General features: G+C 41.7%; 1 protein-coding gene across 1 annotated transcript in view; it reads right to left on the bottom strand.

Moving 5' to 3' along the window:
* The window catches only part of HSPA14 (heat shock protein family A (Hsp70) member 14), a 691,631-nt gene that overhangs the window by 65,376 nt on the left and 608,928 nt on the right, over positions 1 to 17,327 (bottom strand). The gene's annotated exons all lie outside the window — the stretch shown is intronic.

Genomic DNA, 17,327 nt, shown 5'->3' with positions numbered 1-17,327 from the left:
CATGATTAGATTCAGGTGTATTGCAGAACTGTCACAGAAACAATGGTGTGTCCTTCCCAGCGCATATTATCAAAAGGCCCATGATGGGCTGGGCACGGTGTCTCACACCTGTAACCCCAGCACTTTGGGAGGCCAAGGCTGGTGGATCACAAGGTCAGGAGTTGGAGACCAACCTGGCCAACGTGGTGAAACCCTCTCTCTACTAAAAATACAAAAATTTGCTGGGCGTGGTGGTGCGTGCACCTGTAATCTCAGCTACTCAGGAGGCTGAAGCAGGAGAATTGCTTGAAACCAGAAGGCAGAGGTTGCAGGAGGTGGAGATCATGGCCACTGAACTCCAGCCTGGGTGAAAGAGCAAAACTCCATTTCAAAAAAAAAAACAAAAACAAAAAAAAAAAGAAAAGCAGTACACGATGTTCATTTAACCTATTACTGGTAATGTTAACCTTTATCATTTGGTTAAGATGATGTCTGTCAGGTTTCTTCCACAGGAAAGTTAATAAGTATTTTGTGAAGGGATTTTAATAAGTATTAAGTATTGGTAAGAGTTGATAAGTATCCACTAAGATGTTAATAAGTGTTTTGTGGGGAGATAGTTTCAGACTGTATAAATATCTGGTTGTTTATTAAACCTCCATTCATTAATTTTGGCACCCACAGATGCTTCTTACTAGAACCAATTATTAAGATGGTTGATTAATTACATAATGCTGCCATTCCTTCTACAATTATTAGTTGGCATTCTACTATAAGGCACAGCATTCCCTTATTATTTATTTAAATCAGTAGGAAGTCATAGATGCCTATTTTATTGAATAAATTACAGTTCAGCATAATTACTAGCATTCTTTACTTTGAAGATCAAACTGACCCAGATTTGGCCAGTGACAGCCTTTCAAGCTGACGTCTGTGACTTTTCATGGTCCTCATCATTCTTGAACAATTTCCTGCCACAAGAAATTCCAAGCTTATCTTGTATTTTCCCTGCCCTAGCCGTGGAGTCAGCCATCCCCTCAAGGAGTCCTCATTTCTTTTAGTTGAGAATGGTATTTAGAAACCAATATTAGGCATTAAAGGTGGTCAGTGCTACAAGGGTGTCATTGATCCCAGACCCTCTGGGCGGGCACAGATGGTATATATGTATATATAAACACATATACACCCATGCATATATTATCCATATCTACATATTTTGGAAATGCTGCATTCACACCATTGCCTCCAATGACAGTCCAACATCACATAATTTATTCTAGTCTTCCCTTCTCCATATTTGTACCTCCCTTCAACAGTGAGAAACCTGGCTGCCATTATCCTCAATGTACTTGATTCATTCTTTGGGATGCGACCAATCTCCCACATTCATTGTGGTTGTCTTAGCCCCAGAGCTTCTGATGCTTTTTGGCCAGTGTAGGTCAAGAGCCAATGCTTCTTGACTTTTTTACTGAAGGGAGTTTTACTTGTGGTTAAGTGGCAGCTGGCACTGCCACTTTACAAACCCCTGTCAGTAAAATAGCAAAGATTCACTCAGAACAATGTGGTGGAGTGTGAGGTATCTGCAGTCAGAATGTCAAGTTAACATGATAGCTGTGCCACTTGCTAGCCGTGCAACCCTGGACAAACTAGGTAACCTCCTTTAGTCACTGAGATACCTCTCTTCAAAGAGAGGCCATAGCAGGGAGAAGTCAGGTCATCCTGCTGCTTCTTGCTGATTGGGGCATAGATCCTGAGTCTCAGAATGAAGGATTCTGCCCTCTCCAGTCAAATATCCATTTGCAATGAGCAGCAACTTTCAGCGAGAGCATGGAAGAGGCTTCAGGCAGTATGTGGCTGCACCAGCTGCTGGGGAGGAAAGTATTAAAGGGGATTGCCTAGACATCAATCCACTTGGGATAACTCTCACACACTGCAGAGTAATGTACATCTGGGGCCTCATTTGCTTTGTTTGCAAACTGAGAATGGTCATATGGGCTTCCCTACCTTAGAGAATTGTGTGAAGATCAAAAGCTAATGTTCTTCAGTGCATGAAGTGGGAAATATTTAAATAATACTTCCCGCTCCCCTCTACAATCCCTTTAAAAAAATAATACATATTCACTGTAGAAAGCCCACTAGTAATCCATGCTTGTAATCCCAGCGCTTTGCCAGGCCCAGATGGGAGGATCATTTGAGGCCAGGAGTTTGAGACCAGCCTGGGTAGCATAGCAGTAACTGTCTTTACAAAAAATTAAAAAATAATAAAATCGGGCAGGCAGAGTGGCTTGTGCCAGGAGCATTGTTTTAGTCCAGGAGTTCAAGCTTGCAGTGAGCTATGATCACGCCACTGTACCCCAGCCTGTGCAATAGAGCAAGACTCTGTCTCTAAAAAAAATTGTTTTTTAATTAAGAAAAAAAAAAAAGAAAACCCAGGTAAGCAAAAATAAGATAATAGGCATCACTGGCTGTCCCCCCATGTAAAGACAAGAGTCGCTTACATTTTGGAATAGATTCTTTCAGTCTTGTTACTATGCCTATCAGCTATAAATCCTTAATCCTGTTGAGTTCCCACTCTCTTCTGTTTCCGTGCAAAGTGAGGACCAGATTTCCTCTGGATGCCATTGCCTGCCTCTCCTGAGCCTCTCGCTGGCTGGTACCAGCCGTACAACATCCCCACAACACAGCTGGCAGGCAGGCTGGGTCCACGTGTGCACCGTGTGGATGATGCACCATGCACTCCTCCTGGTAGGCACTTCTGTCTGCAACTCCTCCCTCACAGGAGGCCCTTCTTCCTTCCCAGGTGCAGAAGGCCAGGGAGCAGATTTCCTCAGTCTTTGATCATAACTAGTCGTTTACCGCGGAAGGTAGCTGGGACCCAGACCCCAAGGGAAACAGCAGCGCAAACTTTTCCTATTCCAGTGCTACTCATTGAAGCTTCTCTGGCAAACATGGCTCTAGAATAGATGCAGAGGATGTGGGGGGATGTAGGTGTGACCTCTGGGTGGGAGATCTCAGCTCTAGGAGACGTACACCCATTAACTCATGGACATCCCATCCCTCTGCCCTTTCTTTGTTGTTGACCCAGCTTGTCACCTGGTCCATTGACTACATGCTTGATCATTTTGTAAATATTTTCAGTATTCTCAAAGATTACAAAACACGTATGAGTGCCTGAGGAGAAAAAGCTTGGTGGTGGTGGTGGCGGGGGTGATATGTAAAAGTTAGCTGCTTTTTCTAGCATTTTCACCCCACAACCAATGCAAGGATACACATCTAATTTCAAATTTACTTTGCATCTCTGAAAATTTCCGCTGAGGATGCACAGATGTTCCTATCACGCATGTCCGTTGGGACTCACTAGTCCAGGTACCGTCATCTTCATAGGTTCATTCATTTAATATACATGTTAATATGTGGTAGGCGTTTTGCCCAAAATTTGGCCTTTAGTGCCGGTTAATGATTTGAAATTTCACTTTCAGAGAGTTAAGATCTTTGTGTGTAGAGGGTTTTATTCATCAAAAAGAAAGTGTCTGATGAAAACACAGATGAGACCCAGGTGTAGTGACGCATGCCTGTGGTCCCAGCTGCTCAGGATGCTGAGGTGGGAGGGTCACTTGAGCCTGAAAGTTAGAGGCTGCAGTGGGCTATGGTCCCATCACTGCATGCCAGCCTGGGAGACACAGTAAGACCATGTCTCTAAAAGAATTAAGACGAGACAAAAAACCCCACAAATGTCCCTTGGGCTTTGTCTGTGAGTGTCTTGCTGTGTATTAGTTGATACTGGATCAGGGTTAATGCCTACATGGAGTGGAGGCCACCAAAGGAGATGTGGAAAGTGCCCAAGGCGGAACTAAAACCAAGTTTCATCTCGGCACCTTTGCAGAGTTTTCTGATTTTTGTCCTATGACAAGCCTTCAGATGTGGCTCATTTCTTTTATTTAAATCTGTCACCCCTCTCCACCCCACACCATTTCCTTACTTACCTTCTCACCAAGATTTGCAATGCTAGAATCACTGCTTTGCATAAATCTCAAATTCTTTGCTTCTGCCTGGTATTCTTCTGGCAAACTCTGATGAAAACTACCTCTGGCCTGCTCTGTCCCTGCCCCTGAGCAGCTGAACGTGTCTGGAGAAAAGCACGAAGACTGTTCCATATTAACCAGTCTTGACATTGATCTTAACAATCAACCTCCAGGAGCCCTCAATACCTCTGGTAGACTTACATCATTTATCTAGTCAATCAACTCTTCTGTACTCACGGAGACCACTTCACATCCTGTGTCCTTTCCTGATGACACCTTCCCCTGGTCCTCCCTCTCAGCTGATGACCTTTAGTCCAATTGAGAAAATAGAATTGATTATGAGAGAACATCTCCCACTTTCCCCACAAAATCTACCAACCTCCTTGCCATTGGTGCCTCAGACTTGACTCTGTCTCCTGTTAGATAATGATCAGCTTATGCTCACTCCTTCTCACTGCCTCTAGGACATTATTCCTGCCTCCTTCTCTCTCCTCTATCCTTGACTTCCTTCCTTCGTGTGGACATTCCCATTAACACCAAATATGCTGTATTATTTCCCATAAACAAAAACCCAAATCCCAAACCTCCCCAAAACCCCACTATTACCCCGTATCTCTGCTCTCCTTAATAGCAACATATCTTGAAAGAATTATCTCTAGCTCTTTACTTCCAATTTCTCTCTCTTTCTTTTCTTCTTTTTTTTAGATAGGGTCTTGCTTCGTTGTGAGAGGCTGGAGTGCAGTGGCTTGACCATAGCTCACTATAGCCTTGACCTCCCAGGCTCAAGGGATCCTCTCGCCTCAGCCTCCCCAAGTAGACACCACTTCCAGCTATTTTTTTTTGGGGGGGGGTGTAGAGGCAGGGTCTCACTATATTGCCCAGGCTGGTCTCGAACTCCTGGTCTGAAGCAATCTTCCTGTCTAGGCCTCCAAAAGTGCTAGGATTATAGGCATGACCCGCTGTGCCCGGCCACAATTTTCTATTCTATGGGATAATAATGTCTTATCTAAAGACATATTATTTTCTAAAATGTAGGCAAGAAGCCCTTTGCTTTATATTCTTCTGTGAGCTTCAAATTCTCCCCTCTGCCTCACAGGAATGATAGATTTTATATTTTGAACTAAAAATTGAGCTGTAAATAGCTTCAGGGAGAACGATCGCAGAATATGGAGGTTTTTACCTTTTCTATGGCCTTGTTTCCTATGCAGTTGCATTTTCTGAGTACATCTATTGCTTTCATTAAAACATGTTGACAACAGTAATCTGAGCATGTAAATGATGAGCCAAATTTGCTTGTTTATTTTTCCTTTTTAATCTCTCTGAATTAAAAACCTAATAAATGTTTTGTTTTAAATAAAATATATCACTGAAATGTTATACCCACTAAACGACGATTCTCCATTTCCCTCTCTCCCCAGTCTCCAGTAACCACTTTTCTACTCTCTGCTTCTGTGATAATCTTTTAAATATACCTATGTAAGTGGAATCACAGAGTATTTGTCCTTCTGACTGGCTCATTTCACTAAACATAATGTCCTCCAGGTTTGCCCATGTTGTCACATCTGGCAGGATTTCCTTCTTTCAAAAAGCTGAGTAATTTCCCATTGTATATATATACCACATCGGCTTTGCCCATTCATTCAGTGATGGACATTTATGTTGTTTCCATATCTTGGCTTTTGTGAATAATGCTTCAGTGAACACAGAAGTGCGGAGATCTCTTCAACATCCTGATTTCAGTTCTTTTGTTTATATACCCAGAAATGGGATTACAGGATCATATGGTAGTTCTATTTTTAATTTTTGAGGAACCACCAACTTTTTAAATAGTAGCTGCGCCATTTTACATTCCCAAGAGTGTGTGAGGGTTCCCTTTTCTCTGCATCCTTGACAACACTTGTCTTTTGTCTTTTTTACGACAGCTATCCTAACAGATGTGAAGTGATATCTCATTGTGGTTTTGATTTGCATTTGCCTGAGGATTAGTTACGTTGAACAAGTTGTCATATACCTGTTGACCATGCATCTGTCTTCTTTGGGGAAGTATCTATTTAAATCCTGTTCTTATTTTGAGATTGAGTTGTAGGAGTTCTTTATATTTTTTAGATATTAACCCCTTATCACATAGATGGTTTGCAAATATATTTCCCATTCTGTGGGTTGCCTTTTTATTTAGTTGATTGTTTTCTTTGCTGTGCAGAAACATTTTAGTTTGACGTAATCCCACATGTCTATTTTTGCTTTTGTTCCCTGCGATTTTGGTATCACATCCAAGAAATCATTGCTAAGATCAATGTCAAGAAGCTTTCCTCCTATGTTTTCTTCCAGGAGTTTTACAGTTTCAAGTCTTACATTTAAATGTTTAAAATATTTTGAGCTGATTTTCATGTGTGGCATGAGTCCATTTTCATTCTTTTGCTTCTGGATATTTTGTTTTTCCCAATACCATTTGTGGAAGAGACTGTCAATTTCCCATTGTGTATTCATGGCACCCTTGTTGAAGATCAGTTGACCAGAGATGGGTGGGCTTATTTCTGGGCTCTCTATTCTATTCTATTGGTCTACGTGTCTAGTGTCTATCTTTCTCTCTTTTTTTTTTTTTTTTTTTTTTTTTGAGACAGAGTCTTGCTCTGGTGTCCAGGCTGGAGTACAGTGGCACAATCTCGGCTCACTGCAACCTCTGCCTCCCGGGTTCAAGCAATTCTCCTGTCTCAGCCTCCTGAATAGCTGGGACTACAGGTGCATGCCACCATACCCGGCTAATTTTTGTATTTTTAGTAGAGACAGGGTTTCACCATGTTGATCAGGCTGGTCTCAAACTCCTGATCTCAGGTGATCCACCCGCCTCAGCCTCCCAAAGTGCTAGGATTACAGGCGTGAGCCACCACACCTGGCCTATGTGTCTATCTTTATGCCAGTATCATGGTGTTTCAATTACCACATCTTGGTATTACATTTTGTAGAAAGGATGATGCTTCCAGCTTTGTTTTATTCTGCAATATTGGGATATGTTGTGGTTCCAGATAAATTTTAGGATTTGTTTTTCTATTAAAAAAATGCCTGTGGGATTTTGATGGGGATTGTATTGAGTCTGTAGATTGCTTTGGGTTATATGGACATTTTAACAAAATTCCAATCCACAGAAACCTCGAATTTGTGTCACATTTAAAAAAAAGCATTATTGGCTAACGGACTCTTGTATTGCAACCTTCTACTTACTGCTTCTTTCTTATCTGGTAAGTCCAGTGACTACTGTTGATGTGAGATAAGATTTACTCTTTCAGGAGAGGATTTGGCAATTTTAAGAAACTTGAAAAGTTTTATCTTCTTTGCGCTAATATCTTGATGCAATAATCTAAAATACAGAGAAAAGGGGAATCATAAAGATTCTCTTTCTCGTATGGGAAAAGGCTGTATTCATGAAAATTCTTTCTCTATTCTAGTGAAAAGCAGAGAGTAGCCGTACAACACACACCAGGCAGCCACTGAACACAGTGATTTGAGGACCTTGTGGCAGCATAAAATACACTATAATATGCAAGGAAAATATGATTACTGAATCGTATCTATAGTACTCTCTGTTATGGACTAGAAATTATGTTAGTCCTAGGATGGTGGAATTATAGGTTTTTTTGAGACAAGGTCTCACTCTGTTGCCCAGGCTGGAGTGCAGTGGTGTGATCTCAGGTCTCTGCAGCCTTGACCTCTCAGGTTCAAGCGATCCTCCCACCTCAGCCTCCTGAGTAGCTGGGACCACAGGTGCATGCCACCATGCCTGGCTAAGTTTTTGTATTTTTTGTAGAGACAGGGTTTTGCCATGTTACCCAGATTGGTCTTGAACTCCTGGGTTTAAGTGATCTGCCCACCTTGGCCTCCCAAAGTGTTGGGATTACAGGCATGAGCCACTGGGCTAGGCCTTTAAAATTTTTATATCCATTTTCCAAGACTGTGTATGATTAAGTATATACTAAATAAATTTTAAATTTACTAGAAATATCTAATACTTTAAGAAAGTGGGGCCAGGTGTGGTGGTTCAAGCCTGTAATCCCAGCACTTTGGGAGGCCAAGGTGGGTGGATCACCTGAGGTCAGGAGTTCGAGACCAGCCTGGCCAACGTGGTGAAACCCCGTCTCTACCAAAAATGCAAAAATCAGCCAGGCGTGGTGGCATGCACCCGTAGTCCCAGCTACTTGGGAGGCTGAGGCAGGAGAATCACTTGAACCCGGAAGGCAGAGGTTTCAGTAAACTGAAATTTTACCACTGCATTCCAGCGTGAGTGATGGAGTGAGACTCCATTTCAAAAGAAAAAAAAAAGAAAATTAAGTTACTATTACAGTTGGGTGGGGGTTGTTCATGGTTTTATTTTGAGCTGTCATCCTGTTATCATCTTAAGCAACATGACATCACAAAGGAATAGATAGACACCATTTAAGGGAACTTTGGTAACTTATTCTATGTCTGAAATGTCTTGGCTTCAGATATTTCAGAACTTTCTCTTCATGTCCTGTCTTAGTTCGGGCAGCTGTAACAGAACACTATTGACTGGGTGACTTAACGACAAACATTTAGTTTTCATAGTTCTGGAGGCTGGTGGTCCAAGATCATGGTGCTGGCAGATCTGGTGTCTGGTAAGGGCTCTCTTCCTGGTTTGGAAGATGGCCATATTGAATGTAAAAATAAAAATAAACACATAATCAATCTCTAAAAATATATATTTAAAATTAGGTTAATTTTAATATTTTAGGAACAGAAAATAGAGTGAATAGTTATTGATTTTTATTCACACTCTTTGCTAAAGAGTTTATTGCAAATTTGGAGTATGAAAGTTGGGATTTTCTAGCCTTCCTTTGATTATATTTTCCTTTCCTCTCTTGATGATAGTTTCAAGTGCATAGACTTCCTTATGACCTTGGTCACAATGGGTAACATCTGAAACTAGGTCTGTTAATGTGTGAGTAAAGGTAAATAGGTAACCTGACTGAGATGCGGACCAAGATCCAAAAGGCTAAACCAATGGAGCACTTCATCATTTTCAAACACGAAGATATATTTAAGTCCTGGATATCTGAGACAAATTTAGAGAAAGGTGCATTACTACTAAGAAAATAAAAGAGTAAGATTTTGAGTTTATTCATTCATGGGTATGACAAGCAGTTTTAAATGGTGATAGAAAATGGCCGTAGAGAGTAAGTGAAGAGAAGGAGATGTATCAGCAGTGAGCAGATAATTTACAGAGTCATATTTTTTGTTTGTTTGTTTTTTTGAGATGGATTTTCCCTCTTGTTGCCTAGGCTGGAGTGCGATGACGTGATCTCAGCTCACCGCAATCTCTACCTCCGAGGTTCAAGTGATTTCTCCTGCCTCAGCCTCCTGAGTAGCTTGGATTACAGGCATGCACCACCATGCCTAGCTAATTTTCTATTTTTAGTAGAGATGGGGTTTCTCCATGTTGGTTGGGCTGGCCTTGAACTCCCGACCTCAGGTGATCCGCCCGCCTCAGCTTCCCAAAGTGCTGGGATTACAGACGTGAGCCATCGCGCCCAGCTGAGAGAGTCACATGTTTGAGGAGACAGGACAGTACAGGTGAAAAGTTTTGGTGAAAGTTTTGCCTCCCTGTTGCAAAAATACGTGTAGTTGCCTTTAGGGCCCACTTGGATAATGCAGGATAATCTCCCTATCTCAGGATCTGTAACATAATCATATCTGCAAAGCATTTGCTACAGAAGGTCACATTTAGAGATTCCAGGGATAAAGATATGCGATTTTGGGGCCATGATTTAGCTAGCCTACTAAACTCCCCAAGTCCATCTACAGATTCAGTGAAATTCTGTACCGTAAATATTTTTAAATTTTCTGTATATTATGATGTCATACCATCTTTACCAAAAGGTTCAGGCAAGGGAAAGACTGCCTCCCTCAGGGCCAGCCAATTCTTAAAAAATATCAAAAGGCCCAGCTAGCAGCACTTTTTTTTTTTTTTTTTTTTTTTTTGAGACAGAGTCTTGCTCTGTCACCCAGGCTGGAGTGCAGTGGCATGATCTTGGCTCACTGCAACCTCTGCCTCCTGGGTTCAAGCAATTCTTATGCCTCATCAGCCTCCCGAGTAGCTGGGATTAGAGATGTACACCACCATGCAGGCTGATTTTTGTATTTTTAGTACAGACAGGGTCTCACCATGTTGGCCAGGCTGGTCTCAAACTCCTGGCCTCAAGTGATCCGCCCACCTTGGCTTTCCAAAATGCTGGGATGATGGGTGTGAACCACCACGCCTGGCCAGGAGCACATTTTTGATATGCAAACTAATTAACCCAGAGCCACACTTCTTTTATTTAGACCATATACCTAGGAAACAATATTCCTCTACCTTGATCATCCTGGGTCCAGGGACCAGGCAGCTAGAGACCACTCGAACAGCCCAAAGCTGCTCAAATTCTTCAAACTAGCCAACCCTAAACAGTGCATCCTGCCCTGTCTTGCCTTTCCTGGGGAAGCCCTAGTAACAGCAGTGGCCTCAACTTTCCCCTGGCTCCTGTCTTTTGCGCCTGATCACTCTGGTGTCTTTCCCAAGTGGCCACGTAGAGCCTCCTGTCTCCAGGACCTGCGAACGTAATAAACATTGTTTTGCTGAACTTTGCCTGGCTCTCCTCTTGTGACTGACCATCTCATAAAATAATTACAAAACAAATTCCAATCAAAATCCTGGGAGAATGTTTTTGGTAGAAATTGACAAGCTGATTGTACATGTACATGTAATTGTAAAGGACCTAGAATGGACAAAATAATGTTGAAAATAAAGAACAAAGTGGGAGGACTGTCATCGATACCTCATTTCAAGACTTATTTTAAAGCTACAGTTATCAAGACAGTGTGGTATTGGCATAAATTTAGACATGCAGATCAACGGAACAGAGATGAGTCCAGAAAGAGGCTTAAACGCGTGTGGTCAATTGATTTTTCACAAAAATGCCAACAGAATTCAAAGGAGAAAGAATAATCTTTCCAACAAATGATGTTAGAAGAATTAGATATCCATGAGGAAAAACAACTAAAATACTATTATCTGGTGAACAGGTAAGCAAATTGTAGTGTACCTCAACAATGGAATCCTACTGACCAATAAAAAGAAAGAAAGCCACTGATCAATTAAACAACATGACGAATCTCAAAAGCTAAATGAAAAGTTAGGCACAAAAGACTATACATTACATGAGTCCATTGATATGGAACTGTAGAAAAGTCAAGACTATAGCTACAGAAAGATCAGTGGTTGTCAGAGTCAAGGCATAGGATTAGGAGATTAGCTGACAAGAGGCATGAAGGAAGTTTTGATGGTGATGATAACATTTTGTATCTCGTTGGGGTGGTGGTGATGTGATTTCCATCATTTATCACAACTCAAAACAAACACTTCAAATTGGAAATTTTTAGTTGGATGTAAATTGTATTTATTTATAACTTTTTCCAGACAGGGTCTTACTCTGTCACCTACGATGGAGTGCAGGCACAGTCTTGGCTCACTGCAGCCTTGACCTCCTGGGCTCAAGCAATCCTCCTGCCCCAGCCTCCTAGAGTAGCTGGGACTACAGGCACACACTACCACTCCTGGCAATTTTTTTTTTCTTTTGGTAAAGATAGGATTTTCCTATCTTTCCCTGGTCTCAAACTCCTGGGCAATCTTTCTAACTCGGCCTCACAAAGTGCTGGGATTACAGGTGTGAGCCGCTGTGCCCAGCTGAACTGTAACTTAATAAAATCATATTTTAAAAACCAGTCACAGTTTGGATGCATACAGTTACTCATCAGTCTCTTCTTTTTTTGTGTTTGAACTCATATAATTGATTTCGACTCATTGCCTGGAGATTCTTGTTTGACACAGACCGAAGCCTCTTGTTTATTACTATTCCTTCGATTATAGCAATTTAAAAATATTCTACTTGTTGCAGCCTAGGATTTGGTAAATCTTGTATCAGCAGTCAACTGGGAAGTGTCTGAGAAAAGCAGTTCCTCAGGACTAGCCACCTATACATCTACCTAACCCTAAACCTCTGCACCCATCAGGAGAAGATGATAGAGCTGGCCATTCTTCACTTCATATAATGTTGGGTTCAGCTTTCACAGCACCTTCTATTTGAGGGGCTATCTTTATTCATCCAGTGCCACCTAAGAACCCTCAGGACGAAGCCTATATTTTCAGCATGGTGAAGAAGAACCACCTTCATCTACCTGCAGCTGACTTCTGTGAGTGCCATTTCTCAGCTCTTCTACCTTTCAGCCATATGAAGGGCTGGCCATGTCTCAAGGGAACTTTGCTTTCTCTTGCTTCGAGACCTCATCTTGTGCTTCCATTTCTATCTGGAATGTGTTTCCTTCTTGATATGGTTTGGCTGTGCCTCCACCCAAATCTCATCTTGAATTATAGCTCCCATAATTCCCATGTGTTGTGGGAAGGACCCGGTGGGAGATTATCGCATCATAGGGGCAATTTTCCTCATACTCTTCTCTTGACAGTGCATAAGTCTCATGAGATCTGATGGTTCTATAAGGGGAAACCCCTTTTGTTTGGTCCCCATTCTCTCTCTTGCCTGCTGCCATGTAAGACGTGCCTTTTGCTTTCTGCCATATTTGTGAGGCCTCCCCAACCACGTGGAACTATGAATTCATTAAACTTCTTTTCTTTGTAAATTACCCAGTCTCGGGCATGTCATTATCCACAGTGTGAGAACAGACTCATACACTTCTGCCCCCCAATTCCCTCTTTTCTCATACAATTTATCCTACTCATCTTTCAGGATTCCATCTGGATGTCACCTGTTCCAAGAAGCTTAACCCTTCAGAGCTATATTAAATAAACATTTCTCTTAGGAGATTTGGTGACCGTGTTCATGCCTCTAAAATCTGGAAAATCCATCAGCCCCATCTATAACCTTGCCCAAAGTTGGTTTTACACTCCCTCAGGTGAGCCAACAAATTCCTTATTTTGCTGAAACCATCTTGTTTTGAGTTCTCTTTCTTTTGCTATCATAACCAACATAACTGATGGTTAGGAAACTGATATAATCATCCTCCAATATGCAGAGAAAATCACGTTTGGGAAGGCAGTGAATGCAAGGGTGTTTGAACACAGGAATGGGAACTGGGAGAAAATCGAATAGGTGCTGGTTGTATCCACTGACAGCCTGTGTCTGTCAGCTGGCCCAAGGCTGCTTGAGTCTTAAAGGCCCCTAAATATGCTTCTGGTTAGTATGATTAATTCAAGAGAAAGGAGAGAAAGCCAAGGCTATTGAGAGGTAAAGAAGCAAGAGGGTTTCTGTTGCTGCACTCTGGGCTCAAATCTTGAAGGTGGAATGAACTGGTCTTAGGGAAGCCGACAGAGCAGTTGGCAGACTCTTCCTAGGCAAGGGAAATAGGAACCTCTGAAGGCAAAGCTTCCAAGTGGGGAAGCTCCTGAACAAACTGAGAACCATCCTTGACAATGCACCCTTCTGTGGCCCTCCATGCATAGCATGGTCTGTTGGTCACTCTGAATCCTTTCTTAAGCATCTGATGATCCACACACATCCAAATTCCTCAAGTTTCTCACGGATCACAGCAACTGAGGGCAGTGTTTGCAGACCAAATATTTGGATATCATTTTGTTAATTACAGGTTATTTAATAATATAAGTTAACTCTCTGATATCTGACAGAGAAACCCTCCCAGAGTGGCCCAAGAGCAGGAGTGTAGCCCTGGACTTGTATCTTCCATCAGAAGAAATGGAAGCCAAGAGAGAGCCATGATTTGTCCAAGGTCCCACCGCTCCATGGTGACAGGGTTGGGACTAGAATATGAGACTTCTGACTTAGAGCCCGCTACTCTTTGAAATGCATCCTCATGACCCCAAACACACTTGTTTTATCATTTGGAGGCATAGTCAGAGAAACAAGCTTTTACAGAAATGTGATCAACCAGCAGATGGCAATCTATTGAGGAATCTCAAAAACTTTTTTTATTCCCTTCTGGATTTAGCTTGCTACTGTCCATAGGGTATGAAGTCAGCCATTGCTTCAGTTTCCTCTACAAATGACTTTCTTTTTCAGCTACCCTATCAGGATCAGAGGATGCTGGGGATAGTAAATGAGGATAGTATCATGAGATAAAGGGTGAGGATAACCTGATACAATAAAGATAGTAAACTTCTGCTCAGCTGAGTGCATTGACCCACACCTGGAATCCTAGCACTTTGAGAGGTTGTGGCAGGAGGATCGCTTCAGTCCAGGGGTTCAAGCGTGCGCTGAGCTATGATTGAGTCACTGCACTCCAGCCTGGGTGATAGAGCAAGACCCTGTGTCTAAAACTAAACAACAAAAAAAATTCTGCTCAAAAAATTGTTCTAAGTTTTAATTTATTTTTGGTTGCTGTGAGTAAATATAAAAAGCTGTTCTATTCTGATCTTCATTGTCAAAATGCTTAATGTGTTTTTAGTCCATTTCCTGCATGAATGAAGTAGATGCAGCATAATTTGCTCTTAGCTGCAAATAATTCTGTAATTATCCATGCCTATGCCAATATCAATTCTCATTGTGCAGTATGGTTGACGTACAAGAAAAAACCTAGGAAATAATATGGTTTAAAAACATATCCTTGCAATATTTTTTTTTTCAAATGCTGCTGTCCCAAAAGTGACATATAAAGACCATCAGAACAATTGTGGGTTTCACCAAGTCAAATTTTTTTCCTATGTGACAGGAATTAAAATTAATTTTTTTCTCTGATTTACATAAGCACTATACATAAAATTAAAATTCATGGTTGTTTCCCCCGATTCATGTGAACGTATTTTCCATTTGTCCCTCTGAAATCATTCTCTACGCTTCTCGCCCTGCTCTGTATCCCAGAGGCTGACCTCTGTGGACTGTATCAGTGGGTTCCTCTGTCTCTTTTTCTTGGGTTTGACCAATGAGAGGTATCAACAGATCAGGGGGCAGGGGGAGAGAGGTGGGGTACTTATTTTTCCCATTCCCTGCTTGTATTGCTGACATTTTGGCAGTGGGTTCATTTCTCTTCAATGCACCTCATCTGCTTCTGTTAGAGGCCAACGAGCTCCAGCTTCTAGAGCTCCAGCTCTTTCTGGGTTCCAGGTTCCCTCACCTTGACCTTTCAGACCCACGGGATGGGATGTTTTGCCTTCCCTTGTGGGTTCCCTTAATCCTGCCCACCTCTCTGTACAAAGTCCCTTATTAAGTTCTCCTTAATATAATACTGTGAAGGTACCATTTGCCGCCTGCTGAGACCCCACCTGACACTTAGACCCTGACTGACACAATAACAAAAATATATTGCCTTGGGAAAACATAAATGTTATAGTGGACTGTCCTTTCCTTTGGGGAATTATAATTCTTTCTTCCATAGTAATTTTCCTTAGTCCATGTGGTATTCTAATGGTGATTTTCTAGTTTCCTTATTTCTATCTTTATTAATTTATATTCTTCTATAATAAAGGGCTGTCTCCTTCTCCCCATGTATTTATTTAAGTCAATATGGTCTTATGAATATTGATTTCATTCTTTGGATTATAATTCTATGTTATTATTATTTTTTTGAGACAAGGTCTCACTCTGTCGCCCAGGCTAGAATGCAGTGGCGTGATCTTGGCCCACTGCAACCTCTGCCTCCTGGGCTCAAGTGATCTCCCCTGTCTCAGCCTCCTAAGTAGCTGGGACTGCAGGCACCCACCACCATGCCTGGCTAATTTTTGTATTTTTAGTAGCGATGGGGTTTCACCATGTTGGCCAGGCTGGTCTCAAACTCCTGGCCTCAAGTGATCCACCCACCCTGGCCTCCCAAAGTGCTGGAATTGCAGGTGTGAGCCACTGCACCTGGCCAATTCTATATTATTGTACTTTAAAAATTTTGTTTTGTTGTTTAATTTGTTCCAGCTTTGGTCGCTGGGAATTCTTTCGGGTCGGATATTGACATGGTTCTATTTCTGTTCTTTTTTTCTCAGCTCTTCCTTACTTTCTGGCACGTTACTTTCTGGCACCACAGTATGCCTCCAGGCTCATCTTATGTTTTCTTTGCCCCAACTACTTCTCCAAAGTGCTCTGTTTTCTTTTACTGAAGAATGGTATTTGGAAACCATAGTATTTACCCATGCCTGTAATCCCAGTACTTTGAGAGACCAAGGCAGGCAGATAACTTGAACCCAGGAGTTCAGCCTGGGCAATATGGTGAAACCCCATCTCTACAAAACAAAACAAAACAAAAAAATAACCAGGCATGGTGGCATGTGCCTGTAGTCCTAGCTACTTGGGAGGCTGTGAGAGGACCACCTGAGCCCAAGAGGCCGAGGCTGCAGTGAGCTGTCATTACGCCACTGCACTCCAGGCTGGGTGGCCAAGTGAGACCCTATTTCAACAACAAAACAAAACAAAAAAGAAGTACATACCATCTCAAATGTATGTAACGCGAGTAACCAAAGACATCATGCTTTTAACTTGGGAAGCCATTTTAATACTCAACAACATAACATTCATCTTATATACTGTCAAAAAGAATAGAAAGGGCAAGAAGACATAATCATTGTGAACATATATGCACTTAACAAGATCCACAAACATTCCAACCATAGCGGTGTCTAACTGTTATTTTGGCAAATTTTCAAATAATCCCCCATGCCCCCAGACCTCCAGATCACCTGGTGCTTCCGATTTCTAAGGCTCTGGGAAACAGTAAGAGTGGGAGAGTGTGTGGGGTTCAGCAATGTGCTTCTCATCTAGTATTCTTTGCAGATGCACAGGTTGCATTCAGCTAAGTTTGTTATTGCTCCCTTTCCAGTTTCCATTTATGTCTCTTGTCATCTATTGCCTCTTCTTCTGCCCTCATTGTCATTATCATTTTAAACCCTTTAAATGATTTCACTGTTATGTTAGTGGAATTATCTTACTACGCTTGAGTCATTTAGAACTTGGATTAGTGCTTTGAACCATATTGGGAATCACATTCACCTTTTCTTTAAAATTTAATGGCTCTTTCTTTAACAAATGAGATAACACATAATGCTTTATAATCTACTTTTATACTTTTAATATATATATTAATACTTTTATACTTTTATAATCTACTTTAAAAAATTAATACAGTATGAAGATTTTTCATATGTGGCCAACTTGCCATGGGACCTGCTCTCTTCATTCCTTCATTACCACCTGCCCATAGCATGTCACACAGGAAGGCAAGGATGGTCAGCACCCTTGGCCTTGGGAGTATGAAGAGTGCAATGGGTTGGAAGTCCTAGGGTAAGTGGGACGTGAATATGGGACATACATTGCCAAGCGACAGCTATTGAGAAAA

Source organism: Macaca thibetana, chromosome 9, assembly GCF_024542745.1.
Source record: "Macaca thibetana thibetana isolate TM-01 chromosome 9, ASM2454274v1, whole genome shotgun sequence".
NCBI lineage: Eukaryota > Metazoa > Chordata > Mammalia > Primates > Cercopithecidae > Macaca > Macaca thibetana.
The sequence above is the reverse complement of the archived record's forward strand: the minus strand, read 5'-3'. Positions and strand labels throughout refer to the sequence as shown.